This window comes from Enhydra lutris, unplaced genomic scaffold (genome assembly GCF_002288905.1).
Source record: "Enhydra lutris kenyoni isolate GAN:26980312 unplaced genomic scaffold, ASM228890v2 scaffoldscaffold16, whole genome shotgun sequence".
NCBI classification, from domain to species: Eukaryota; Metazoa; Chordata; class Mammalia; order Carnivora; family Mustelidae; genus Enhydra; species Enhydra lutris.
In genome coordinates, this window is record NW_019154100.1 from 10,832,416 (window position 1) to 10,845,988 (window position 13,573).

The following is a 13,573-nucleotide window of genomic DNA, read 5'->3' on the forward strand; positions in this document are numbered from 1 at the left end:
GGGACTCGATCCCAGGACCCTGAGATCATGACCTGAGCCGAAGGCAGAGGCTTAACCCACTGAGCCACCCAGGCAGCCCAGGAAGTATTTTGAAAAGTCACAGAATCTTTGTTTCCCAGGCAGATTACATTAAAGAAAAATCTTTGTTTATAAATTTCTTATTAAGAGCAGACGAATAATCTAAGAAAATTTTGTCTTTTTAACAGAGAGAAAACCAAATTCTAATTTTATACCATTATACTTCTGATATTAAAACTCTTTAAAAAAAAATCCATTCCAATCTTAGCTTGACCACACATAAAATTTCTCTCTCAAGATTTCTTTCCCACAAACCTTCTACAACTTTTTAATGTCCATTCAACTTTCCCCCACTCCCTTTTTTCATTCTATAACAATCATTCTAAGACAAAGTTATTTTCTTTTTTCTTCTTTCCTCCCCAGAACCTCTCATGTCCTTCATACCTTTCCTTATCCAAAACCACATTCTATTTTCCTTACCTACTTTTCATACACAGTTGTTTTCTTTTACCCTTATTATTTCTAATAGTTTTAATACATATTTTAATTCTTAACTCTTAGAATCCTTAATTCCTGGGAAGCAACTGTGGACTGGTAAATTTATAAATATATTTAATAATTTCTGAAGTATATTCTTTCTCATAGTAAGTTTTTCAATGTGACACAAAACATGTTCACTAATAGATCCAAATATCTTCTTTCTGTAAAAATTTTATAAAAGACAAAAGAAGATAAACTTATATTTAACATTTAATGTTTTTTATTTGGAAATAATTTTGATAATGAATATCAAGTCAATATTATTTATTTTAACTTAGCATAAATTTTTATTTGTATTTTGGATTAGACATCAAATAGCTCATCTTAAGTTCTTTTTGTTGTTGACAAATTTTGTAATATAAAGATGGCATGAGCTTATTTACTTAGTAGACCCAGGTAGAAAAAGTTGTATGTTTGTATTACATTAATGTTGACAATTCTGAAGACATTCTTGTTTTTATTAAATCAACAAACTTAAACTAGCTTTTATCTATCAAAATTTGTCTCAGATCACGTGAACTTGAAAAACACTTGGGGGCGCCTGGGTGGCTCAGTGGGTTAAGCCGCTGCCTTCGGCTCAGGTCGTGATCTCAGGGTCATGGGATCGAGTCCCGCATCAGGCTCTCTGCAAAGCAGGGAGCCTGCTTGCCTTTCTCTCTCTCTGCCTGCCTCTCTGCCTACTTGTGATCTCTCTCTGTCAAATAAATAAATAAAATCTTAAAAAAAAAAAAACATTTGGGTTAGTTTGTACATTTCTGAGAGTTTTAGAAATACTTTATATAAACTCTTATTTTTCCCTAAGCCAATTAAATGGATTTCTTTACAGATTAATTTTGGCAAAGCATCTGAGGTAGAAAAACATCACATATCTGAAATATATATACATAGATATACATAAACCCACAGACAGACATAGAGACCTTATAGTTTTCATTCTAAAATTTTAGCTGTAATGAAACTTACTAGTTTATAAAAAAAAATTGGATCCAAATTGTGTTTCTAGAAGATGAACAAATAAGTTAAATTTACCTGCTCAGATGGCCAAAGTTTATTACTAAAGATTTTTATTTGCATGGTGTAAGAATCCTTTTAGAGCTATTTTTGGATTCATTTCATCTTTTTAGAAGCTTCTGGATACCAATCAAAGAAGGCACTGCTTTTTCTCTGAGAGGTTTGACACTCTCTCTTGTCAAGGACATTCTTTAAGACAGAGTTACATAAGTTAAGGTTTCTGCACTACAATTCCCAATTATCCAAAGTTCCCTAATTTTCAAAAAGGTACAAGATACTGGTTCATAGAGGGTATATGCATTGTGGAAACAGGAATTTTTTGACAGACGTGAAGAAAGTGTTTTACACTAGGTAGAGTCTATCTTTCCCTTTAGATTCCCTAAGATGTCTAAAATATGAGGTGACCTGTTCCTTAATAGCTATTCCAAAACAGCTATTCCAAATCATCTATTCTCCCCACTTTCGAACCGACCTAAGGTGACTTATCAAGAAAATTCAACAAATAAAATACAGTCGTGCATAAAAGAGTTGGAGAGCTCAAAATGCAAAGAGAGCAGAGCATGAGTTTGAGACTTACCTTCAAACTCCAAGGGGAACAAGAAACACTGAGCTCAATGCTCTTTGTGGATACTATCACCTTTTTGCTCACTAGCCTTGGAGTCATTGAAGGGTCTTCTTTGGATCCCATTTCTGATGCCTCGAACTGGCAAAAATTGAGAAATAACAGAAGTAAAAACAATGAATTACTGAAGTATTAATTAGTAAGTTTATTATGTGCACACCAAAAAGAAGGCAAACCAGGAACACTTAAACCAAATGTGGAGTGAGGCTCAGGGGTATATTGTTATAAAGCATCTTATGTAGTGAGAATATACTACTTATGTAGTATATTGTTATAAAACATCTTATGCAGTGACCACTTATTCTTCACAGATTGGTATTCAGATTTTCTTAAATGATAGGGAATTGGTTAATGGTTACCTCATACCGATTTTGGGAAGCAGTTTAAGTTTTGCTTATGCTTTTCAGAGGTATAAGCAAGAAATGACTCAGGATAGGTTAGTCTTACAAAATAAACCAAAGTAAGCTTTATTTGTTTGACTAAACTACTTTTGTCTGCTCAGGGAATGTTTTTAATCGACATATAGGTGATACACAATGTTACATCAGTTTCAGGTGTACCACGTAGTGACCTAACAAGTCTATAGTCATGCTAGTGTAGCTCTTCTTAGTCACCACACAACGCTATTACAATACAGGTTCACTGAAAATATTTCCTATGCTGTACCTTTTATCCCTGTGACTCATTCATTCCATAACTGGAGGTCTTCAGGGACTTCTTAAGGCTGGTCTCCATTTGTTTTTGAGTTTAATAAGAAAAGAAAGAAAAAGAAAGAAAGAAAAAAAGAAAGAGAAAGAAAGAAAGAAAAGAAAGCAGAGGGAGAGAGTAAAGATGGCTCCCGCTGGCCTCCACCCCAGACAGCATCTCCGCCTCTCAGCCCAGTGTTTTAAAATTAGAAATGAGCCTCTCTCACATACAAACTGGGTGCTTGTCACGCGGCTTGGTCTGTGCGGGGCGCCGGAGCAGGCGAGGCTGGGCACAGGCCCTTTAAGAGCCGCTCCTCAGGTCGCACAGCCTTGTGGGTCTCACAGAGGCAAGCCTCGTGGTTTTCGAAGTTAGGCATCTTGGAGGCTCCTCTCTCAGGGCAGGTCTTTAAAAGTCGGAATGCCCAACATGAGGTCCAAAACTTAGCTCCTTAGAAAGAAGCTCCAGGTTTTGCCTTCCTTCCGGTTGGTGGCTCGCGAGCCCGCGTGGGCTTTCTGGTGAGATTGTGTGTGAGCCTCTCCTGCCCTCTTCCGTGCGGCTTCCCTCTCCTTTCCCAGTGTGAAGGAGCGGCTCTGCTAGTGTGAGGGTTCTTTCAGAGGAAATTGTTCCACAGGCGGCTGTAATTCAGTGTCAGGGAGGAGGAGAGTTCGGGAGCTTTCTGTGTCTCCATGTGAACCGGAACCTGCCTGTGAACTTTTGCAGACAGGTAAGCAAACGTTATTTTCACTTACTGCTCCCTTCACGCAAAAAAGGGGTGCAAGTCCCTTGTAATGGCTAATAGTTATTGAACACTTGAAGATGAACCATTTACTGGGCTGAGAACTATCCATGCGCTCCCTCATTTATGCTTCTAGTCAGGGCCCTTGTTGGAATGAGGAGTCTGACGAGTCCGAGAGACATGAATTAACTTCTCTCGTGGCTCAGCTCTTTTTTCCGTCCTTCCTTCCTTTCTTTTCCTTTTCCTTTTTAAAAACGCTTTATTTATTTGAGAGAGACAGCATGATCTCCAGGAGCAGGGGAAGAGGGAGAGAGAAAATCAAGCAGACTCCATGCTGAGCCCAAAGCCCCACATAGGGCTCCATCTCACCATCCTGAGATCTGGACCTGAGGTGAAACTGAGAATCAGAGGCTTAGCTGACTGTGCCACCCAGGCACCCCCAAAGTGGCACACCTCTTAAGTGATACATCTAGGAGTCCGATCCCATCTCTAGGACTCCAGAGCCTGACTTTTTAAACTGTTAATACTAAGAGATTAATTTTTTTTAAATTGTAAAACAAATATATGCAAAATTAGCATATTTAATATGGACATAGGCAGAGTATATTACATGGAAGAGACATGAATAATTCATTTAATCCACTTGTTCTTCTTCGGCAAAAGCTAAAGGATGCCTCGCAATCCTGTGGCACATTCCGTCCTGGCCCTGGCTCAGGCAGAAACCAGCTCTGCAGTGGCTTGTCTATACCAGTCTACTTTGGTAGCCAGTGTGGTTTCCTAAATCGCTTTTTGTGAAATCATTCTTGATTTGGGGCCAGAAGTGTCTTTGAGCTTGATGAGTATGAAATTTGATGGTCAGGGATGCACAGTGCTATAACGTAATTTTGAATTACCCAGCCTCTGCGTCTGAATCTCATTTCAGGGAAATCCTACTGTATGTTTAGGAAAGTTTTAGCAACATGGCTTTAGTTTTTTTTTTTTTTTTCTTCCCTCAAAAATAAGTATTTTAATATGATTTTCAGTTAACTCTGCCTTTTCATAATTTCTCTTTCTGCCCTTTTGCTATTATGGGCTTTGAATTAGATATTTTTTCACAACGGGAAAACAAAAACACTTGGTGATATTTTCTACATAAAGTTTAAGTGGATAGGAGGATTTGTAAGGATTGTTCAGTCCTCTTTTAGGACATGTTTCATTATTCCTTTGTCATATCTTACTCTTAGAACAAACACACCAACGAATTATAGCCATTTTCTTGCTTTACTTCCTCAAGTTGTTTAGAGACCCAGCTTTATACACAAAACGGCAATTAGTGTAATCTTAATATTTTTGCCTGTTTTATCCCGGCTGTCTCACTATTAACAGGGATACTTATACTTGTTCCAGTTTTTTCTCTGACTCATGTTTTGCTCATGTTCAAAATTAATATATTCTTTAAGAGGAAGCACAGTATGAAGGCAAGTTATACTCCATTGGTTTAACTAGAGTCCTGTTCAAATTTTATATGTTATAAATAATTTATGAGCGCTTCATTGTTAACTGAGCCTGGTATCTACCTTTTCATTTTCCCCCAAATCTTAGGGAAAATTTGAATTTATCGTTAAAATAAAACTTGTGTTTAAGTCTAAAATATGTATAATATTTTAATCTACATAAGTTATAAAAAACTAAGGGAGTAGTTGCATTTACAAATGGAGTTCTTTATTTTCTTTAGTTCGTAGATTTTTCTCTTTTCTTTCTCTGATATTTGTTAGGTATTACTCATGCAGGACCTTTTTAAGTATGTGCTTTCAAGCCTCCATACACATTTTTTTTCTTTTTTTTAAACATGTAAAGTCAGTTAGCCAACATGTAGTACATGATTAGTTTGTGGTGTGGTGTTCAATGATGCATTAGTTGCGTATACCACCCAGTGCTCATCACATCACAAGCCCTCCTTAATACCCAGCACCTGGTTATCCCACTCCCCCTACCTCCCTCCCTTCTGTAACCCTCAGTTTTGTTTCCCATAGTCAAGTGTCTCTTATGGTTTATCTCCCTCTCTGATTCCTTCCCATTCAGTTTCCCCTCCCTTCCCCTATGATCCTCTGTGCTATTTCTTACATTCCACATACGAATAAAACCGTATGATGCTTGTCTTTCTCTGATTGACTTACTTCATTTAACATAATTCCCTCCAGTTCTATCTATGTTGATGTAAATGGTAGGTATTCATCCTTTCTGATGGCTAAGTAATATTCCATTATATTTATGGACCACATCTTTATTCATTCATCTGTTGAAGGATATGTCAGCTTCTTCCACAGTTTGGCTATTGTGGACATTGCTGCTATGAACATTGGGGTGCAGTGCACATTTTTTACTTCTCTGTACCATGTGGGCTTTCCTCGACTTAGGCACTATAGCTTCCCACATTCAGGCCTCTGCTGCTTCTGCAAATTTATTTTAAAAAATTTAGTGGAAACTACTGTGTTTGAGCAAAAGAGTTTCTTAGTTTGTTGCTTTGTTTTCTTTTGACTTGAGTTATGTATATCAAAAGGGAGGCCTTGGAACATTAGAGCACAAATTGTATGTCCTATCTAATAGAATTTGTTGGGGAAAGTGAAGGTCATACAGAGCCAGTTCCCTCCCCACTCATGACCCCCATTCAGAATAGGTGCTTTGTATTCACACTATGAAGAAAAGGAATTCATTATTGGAGGCAAGATTATGAATGTCAATGTGTGTCTGAGAAAAAAATCTTGTGCTCTCAGGGCTTGAGGATCTGAGAACAGAAGGTTCTTGCTTTGGGATGGAATCTGGGGAAGCAGCAAAATTTGCTTCAGAGTTGAGATGGCTGTATGGAATAGCTAGGCCATCCAGAATGGGGTATAAAAAGTGTCACGAGAACAGCAGAAAGTTTTCTCTTATATACCCAGTGTAACCATGAGGCATTGAGGTGTAGAGGAGTATAGCATGCAGGAGCAATCTACCCAGACCTGACTGTTGCAGCCCAGATGGGATGGGTGTCTCAGAGGAGGCCAGTGTGGGCTGATAGTGAATGGGAATCAGGTACCATCTCCTGCCAACACTATGGCATTATACCTGCCCCATGAGTTTTATGCAACCTTGGGAACAGGTTGGGAGAACCCCTAGATAGATTGAAATTGGCCTCAATTGGCTGAGATTTTAGTGTTCTCCATATGGTAGAATTTGGGCTTAAGATAAAAATTAGGTTATAGAAAGGTAAAATTACATTTATTCCACAGTTGATTATGTGACTTGAAATTAACATCTGCTAGATACTATTTCACTCATTTGATAGCATTTTTTGATATATAGTATGTAGAAGATTCAATCTTAGTACACTGATTCTGAAACCTAGAAGTTTTAATATGGAAATACCTACATTAAGGACAAAGGCATTTATTAAAACAAAGAGGATTTGTGACCTTTATGATGTTTTCCATCCAATATAATCCTTAACTTTATATTGGTTTAAATAATCTTTATAAATAATGGTTTTGTATTAGAGGAAAATTAAAGAAACATAAAGGAGATAGGTGGAAGATAATGTGTTCAACTCACACCTTTTTAAATTTTTTATTTTACTTTACTTTTAAAAATATTTAATTTATTTTATTTAACAGAGAGTGTATGTGCACAAGCTGGGAGAGCAGCAGGCAGAGAGAGAGGGAGAAGCAGGTTCCCCGTTGAGCAGAGAGCCCAATGCTGGCTCAGTCCCAGGACCCTGGGATCATGACCTCAGCCAAAGGCAGGTGCTTAACCGACTGAGCCACGCAGTCACCCTTCACCTCACACCTTTAATCATTCTTTTTTCCTCCCTTTTTCATTCACATTTTTACAGTTTATGGCTAAATGTAGAAATTGACTTCACTGACACACTAAAAGGAATAGTATGTTTAGGGTATCTTATGGGGCCCTGCCATGGGAAATGCCCTGCAGTGAGAATAGGACTGAACCTAATTCATTAGGCTTCAAGTCTAATGCTCTTTTCATCACACTCCAATTATACTTTCCTCATTCTCCCTGGGAGCTCCTACTAATGTATCTGCAAAATAGTGTTTTAGACTAGAGTCATGACTTGCGAATATGTCCCAAGAATTCCTACATTTCCAAGGAAGTGGCTCCAGGGCCTCTGGAATGGGACATGAAGAAGGCCAGGAGGTAGTGGTTCAGAGTCATCTGTGTAACTTTTCACACAAGCCTTCACCCTTATTCTCTGACACATATTTATGGAATGCCTACTATGTATCATGTGCAGGTATAGGTTCTAAGAATACCGCAGTGAACAATATAGACAGGGTCCATGCCCTGTGTATCTTAGAATCTGGTGGGAGAAGAGAGCAGTCACTTAATTTATGTCTGGTATAGTAAGTGCTATGAAGACAAAGCAGACATAGGGTACAGAGGTTTATTGGTTTTTTAAATTTATTTTTTTATATTGCTGGTTTAGAAAAGTGGCTCTTCTATGTGACATTTGAAGGAAGTGGGGGAGCTAGTAATATAGATATTTATGGGAAGAACACTGATGCATAGGGAAAAGCAACCATAAATACCTGTATCATGGGCTCATTTGATATTCTTTTAAGCAAAGGCAAACTAGCTGGAGTGGCTAGAGCAGAGTGAGCATTGGAGAGAGTCTTAAAAGATGAGCTAAGAAAGGAAGCAGGAGTCAATGATGCCTTATTTATTTGTTTATTTGTTTGTTTTTTTGTATTCAGGTAACATATAAAAACAGATGATTTATAAAAATAAACATTTTACGGGGCGCCTGGGTGGCTCAGTGGGTTAAATCGGCTCAGGTCATGATCCCAGGGTCCTGGGATTGAGCCCCGCTTCGGGCTCTCTGCTCAGCAGGGAGCCTGCTTCCCTTCCTCTCTCTGCCTGCCTCTCTGCCTACCTGTGATCTCTGTCTGTCAAATAAATAAATAAAATCTTAAAAAAAATGCACTTGCATTTTATTTATACCCTTATTCTGAATCAAGGGGCCGTGATATATTATTTATACTAAATTTCCTCTAACAATGGCAGAGGTTTGACACAACTAAGGTTGTGTCTTGAGGATCTTTTTTCTCCCTCGAGGTGACTATTTACTCTACCATTTGCCTGTATTAGAATAGGAACCTGTACATAGCCTGTTTTAACATTACTAGGGCATAATGTGCAAAATAAAAATCCTGAATGCTATGAAAATCAAATCAACTATTTTTTTTAGTATTTTTTTCACTTTAAGTGCGTAAATCGCAGGGAAATATTTTTTTAAAGAAATATACAGATTTTCACATAAAAGTAATTAGTTTATGAAATACCACAGATTTAACTGGGAAGGTATTATAATTTTGGTACAGTATTCCATTTTTCAGTCACTGCTTAGCTTTACCCAGAATATATGTATTTTTTCTTACATGTAAATGACTCCTCACTTTATTAGAAGTATTTGAAGAGATCATGGGGTACCTGGGTGACTCAGTCGGTTAAGTGTCTGGCTTTTGATTTTGGACTCAGGTCATGATTTCAGGATTGTGAGATTGATCCCTGCATAGGGCTCTGCACTGGGCATAAAGCCTGCTTAAGATTCTCTCTCTCCCTCCCTCCCTCTCCCCAACCCGGCCCTCTCTCCCTCTCAAAAAAAAAAAAAAAAAAAAAAATTGAAGAGATCAAGTAATAATTCAGATACTAGGCTCTTTATTGCCGTTGTATATAAATTTTTTTTTACAACTGCTTTTTTTTAATAGTAATTAAAGGTTCACAGCAAAATTGAAGGAAAAATATAGAGAGTTCCCATATTTCCCTGTCCCCATACATACATAACATCCCTTCTTTTTTGGAATGGTGCATTTGTTACAATTGATGAGCCTATATTGATAAATTATAATCACCCAAAGTCCCTAGTTTACATTAGCATTCACTCTTGGTGTTACACATATTATGGTTTGGGGCAAATGTTATAAAGATTTAAATCTACTATTATGGTATCATATAGAGTATTTCTACTGCCTTAACAATTTATGTTCTGCTTACTTATCCATCCCACTTCTTTAATGCTTGGCAACCACTGATATTTTTACTGTCTCCATAGTTTCATCTTTTTGCAGTTATATTTTTAAAATTTCATTTAACAAATAATTATTGAGCATATACAATGTTCCATGCACCTTACTAGGTTTTAAAAGCACCAAGATGAATGTTTTTAAGAGGTGACACATTGTAGGGGCACCTGGGTAGCCCAGTCAGTTAAGCGTCAAACTCTTCAGGTCATGAAGTCATGATCTCAGTGTTGTGTGATTGAACCCCCATGTCAAGCTCTGCACTGAGGGTCAAGCCTGCTTGACATTACCCCCCTCCCCTCCTTCCTTGCATGCCTATGCATGCCTTCTGTCTTTCTTTCTCTAAAAAAAGAAAAAAAAAAGAGTTGACACATTGTAGAGGGGTAAAAGTAAATTATATCCTATGATTGGTACTATAATATTGTATAGTATAATATAATATATAATATATACATAATATAAGATAAGCATTACATAATATGTAAGGTGTCTTGCTTTGCTGAGGCAAGGAAATAAGACAGCATGGGAAGGCATTCTCGTATACGTTTATCCTCCAGCAGATCCTGCAACAAGGTTTTGAATATTTATTTGGAAAGTAGAGAAATGAGATTGGGAAAGAAGTAAGCTAATCAGGGGTGCTTATAGGTGGGCAGATGTAATTATTACATACGGGACTAGAAAACAGCATAAAGATAAGCTGAGGGGCGCCTGGGTGGCTCAGTGGGTTAAAGTCTCTGCCTTCGGCTCAGGTCATGATCCCAGGGTCCTGGGATCGAGTCCCGCATCTGACTTTCTGCTCGGCAGGGAGCCTGCTTCCTCCTCTCTCTCTCTCTGCCTGCCTCTCTGCCTACCTGTGATCTCTGTCTGTCAAATAAATAAATAAAATCTTTAAAAAAAATTAGCTGAACCTACCCTGAAAGATATAACAGTAATGGGGAACCTTAATTAAGGCTTTCAACCTTGGTTCTAGGACAAAGAACAAAATATTTTGGGGTGCTCAGACTGAAGATCTTTCTATAGGGAAAAAAGTGATCTTACTGAGCTCTTTCTCTTTCTTTTTATCTCTGTATCAATATTTAGATATCTAGTGTCAGGGAGCAAGAATTTTTGTCCCCAGAATCAAATAGACATAAGGCAGATTAAGGGGAGAAAATAAAATTTAATAGCTTACGTATAGGGAATCCACAAAGACATGGAAATTCCAAAGACAGTCAGGCAAAATAAGTTGTATATGTCCTCCTGAACTAAGGAGAAGGGGTTAGATATCTGGTACTTAACAAGAAAGGAATGTAATTCATAGAACAATAAGAAGAAGAGCAGATGTTTGGTAATTAGATGCTTGCCCTGCCATACAGATGGATCACTCAGATAAAATTTATCTTTAGTAATAACCCTTTTTCTGGAAAGGACTTCCAATTGAGTTTCTTCTGTATAGTTAAGGGAGGGGTAAAAGTTTCTCTTGAGTTCCCAGGGTCTGGGATTGCCTTCAATTCAAAATAATCCACATGCCATTGTGGCACATTGGGTGGGGGAGGGGGCTGTCCTGAACTTCTTACTAAATATGTAGATTTATAGATTTTTTTAAAAGAGTTTTCCTAATCAGTCCTAAGTACTTTGAAGTACTAGTGTGAATCAGACTAGTGTGAAGCTGATTTTCTCTTCCAAGAGTATCCCATTTCTGGGCATGTTCTGTGCAGCAAATAGATACCTTTTATTCTTTTTAGTTTAGGATTTGATGAGAATTTGTGAGACAGATTGTTGGGGTTGATAAGATAGCCTCCTAAAATAACGTAATTTTTTCTACTCAAATTTTATACAATTTGAGAAATTAAAAAATGAATTTGGAGGTCAGAAGATCAACTCTCTTTGATAGTGACTTTCTATAAGGATATGATTTATCATTAGAGCCAAATCCATGTGATGTTCACACCGCAGGATTAGGCTGATGTATCTGGTGGTCAGGGCAGTACATTTCCCCCTACAGACAGCCTGCCCAAGAAACATTGAGTAAGCTGAGAAGAATTCCTGCTTTTAAAAGACAAAGCTATTCTCAAATAGAAGCAGGTGGAGCTGAGCTGAATGTGCCCAGTGATTCTTCCCATTACTTGTTGGGTATACCACTCTGCTTCCAGGAGTGGAAATAGTGAGGGAGAAGAGAAAGGCTAGGAGTAGATAAATTTCTCCCTGTGGATTTGTATTGGAGTGGTGGCAGGGGAGAGCTTTTCTCTCATTTTTATAGAGATTATATTTAAAAAAAAAAGGTTGGAGAGATTAGAAAGATTAGTGAATAAGTTGATCTAATATTTTCCCCATTAAAAGAAACATTTGGGGGTCATTATTGTTTAGAACAAAATGAAGAAAATCATTTATTTTATAACCACTCATAATAATGATGATGTGGGGGAAATCATATATCAAAACATCTGGAGAATTTCTTATGTGTTTAAAATTTGGTTGTTACGTTTTGGGCATCACCTTTGTTCTAATCAGTGAATGTAAAACAATTTTAATAATATATTTATTTATTTTTTTAAATATTTTATTTATTTATTTGATAGACAGAGATTACAAGTAGTCAGAGATTACAAGTAGTCAGGCAGGGAGAGAGGAGGAAGCAGGCTCCCCGCTGAGCAGAGAGCCTGATGCGGGGCTTGATCCCAGGACCCTGAGACCATGACCTGAGCCGAAGGCAGAGGCTTTAACCCACTGAGCCACCCAGGCACCCCTTAATAATATATTTAACTGAAATTTAACTTTGCTCCAGATTAATCCTAATTTAAAAGTTTCATGATATTTATTATAATGTATCATCTTACAAATTATACTCTGTAGCTGCATAGATAAAGGAAAACACTCACAGTCAAAAAAGACAGCATGGTCACATTAGTTGGGAAAATATGGAGCTAAAAGTTTTGCTAAAAAGTTTCCTCACTATGACTATAGAAGCTCTTAAAATATTTAAAATTTGAATATAAATTTTGAATCTTATAACATTTTCAAAACTTACTTGATTCTTGCCATTTCTTTCACGGACTATTTCATGGGATGAATTTTCTTTGGATCATGTTTTGGAAAATAGTGTTTTCAATTTCTAAAATTCTTTCCTGTATGTTACTTTATTTTGTTATCAGAGTTGTCTTCTCAGGTTGGCCCTAATACCAGAATATGAGAGGTGAGGAAATTGAGGTATTAGGTTACATCATTGGATAAAGGTTACAGGTCTCAAGAAATGTGGGTGTTGAACATGAGACTTCTGACCCCTCTTCTGTTAGTCTTTCCACTGTGGTGTTATTTCTCTGTACAATGCAGAGTCCATGTAAAGGATCAGTGCAGTCAATTGAAAAGTGAAAAGAAAAAAAAAACACACCCCACAAAACTAACTTAAGCATTTTCATAATAGTATGTGGAAATTTACATTATTAAGAATGAATGTTTCTCTTACTGGATTAATGACTTAATGATTCATGAATAAAAGGATTGAATTACAGTGTTTTTATGCCAAATGGTTTCTTTGAACCTGAATCCAGTTCATTTCTTTGGCTTTGAGATAAGGTGCTGAAGTGCATTAATTTTCTAGAAAAATTCTGGCATGCTATGAATAGAAGAATATAACTCTTTCATAAGTACTAGAAAATTTTCTCTTTCACTTGATATTTGAAGTTAAAGCATTCATTGATACATTTTTTCACTAACCAGTATTTTAAAAACGATGCTATAAGAAGTTCTTTTTTGGAGATTGTGAAGAAAATAAACATGAACCTGATCCTGATTTCTGAAAAGCTATTTCTTGTGGAACAGGAATGAGATAACTTGATAATGCATCCTCTCTAAAAGTGATTTGATAACTTTAGTGCTAAGGGCTTTACTCATAAGAGGTTCATCTTCTACTCATTTGCATGACATTTTATG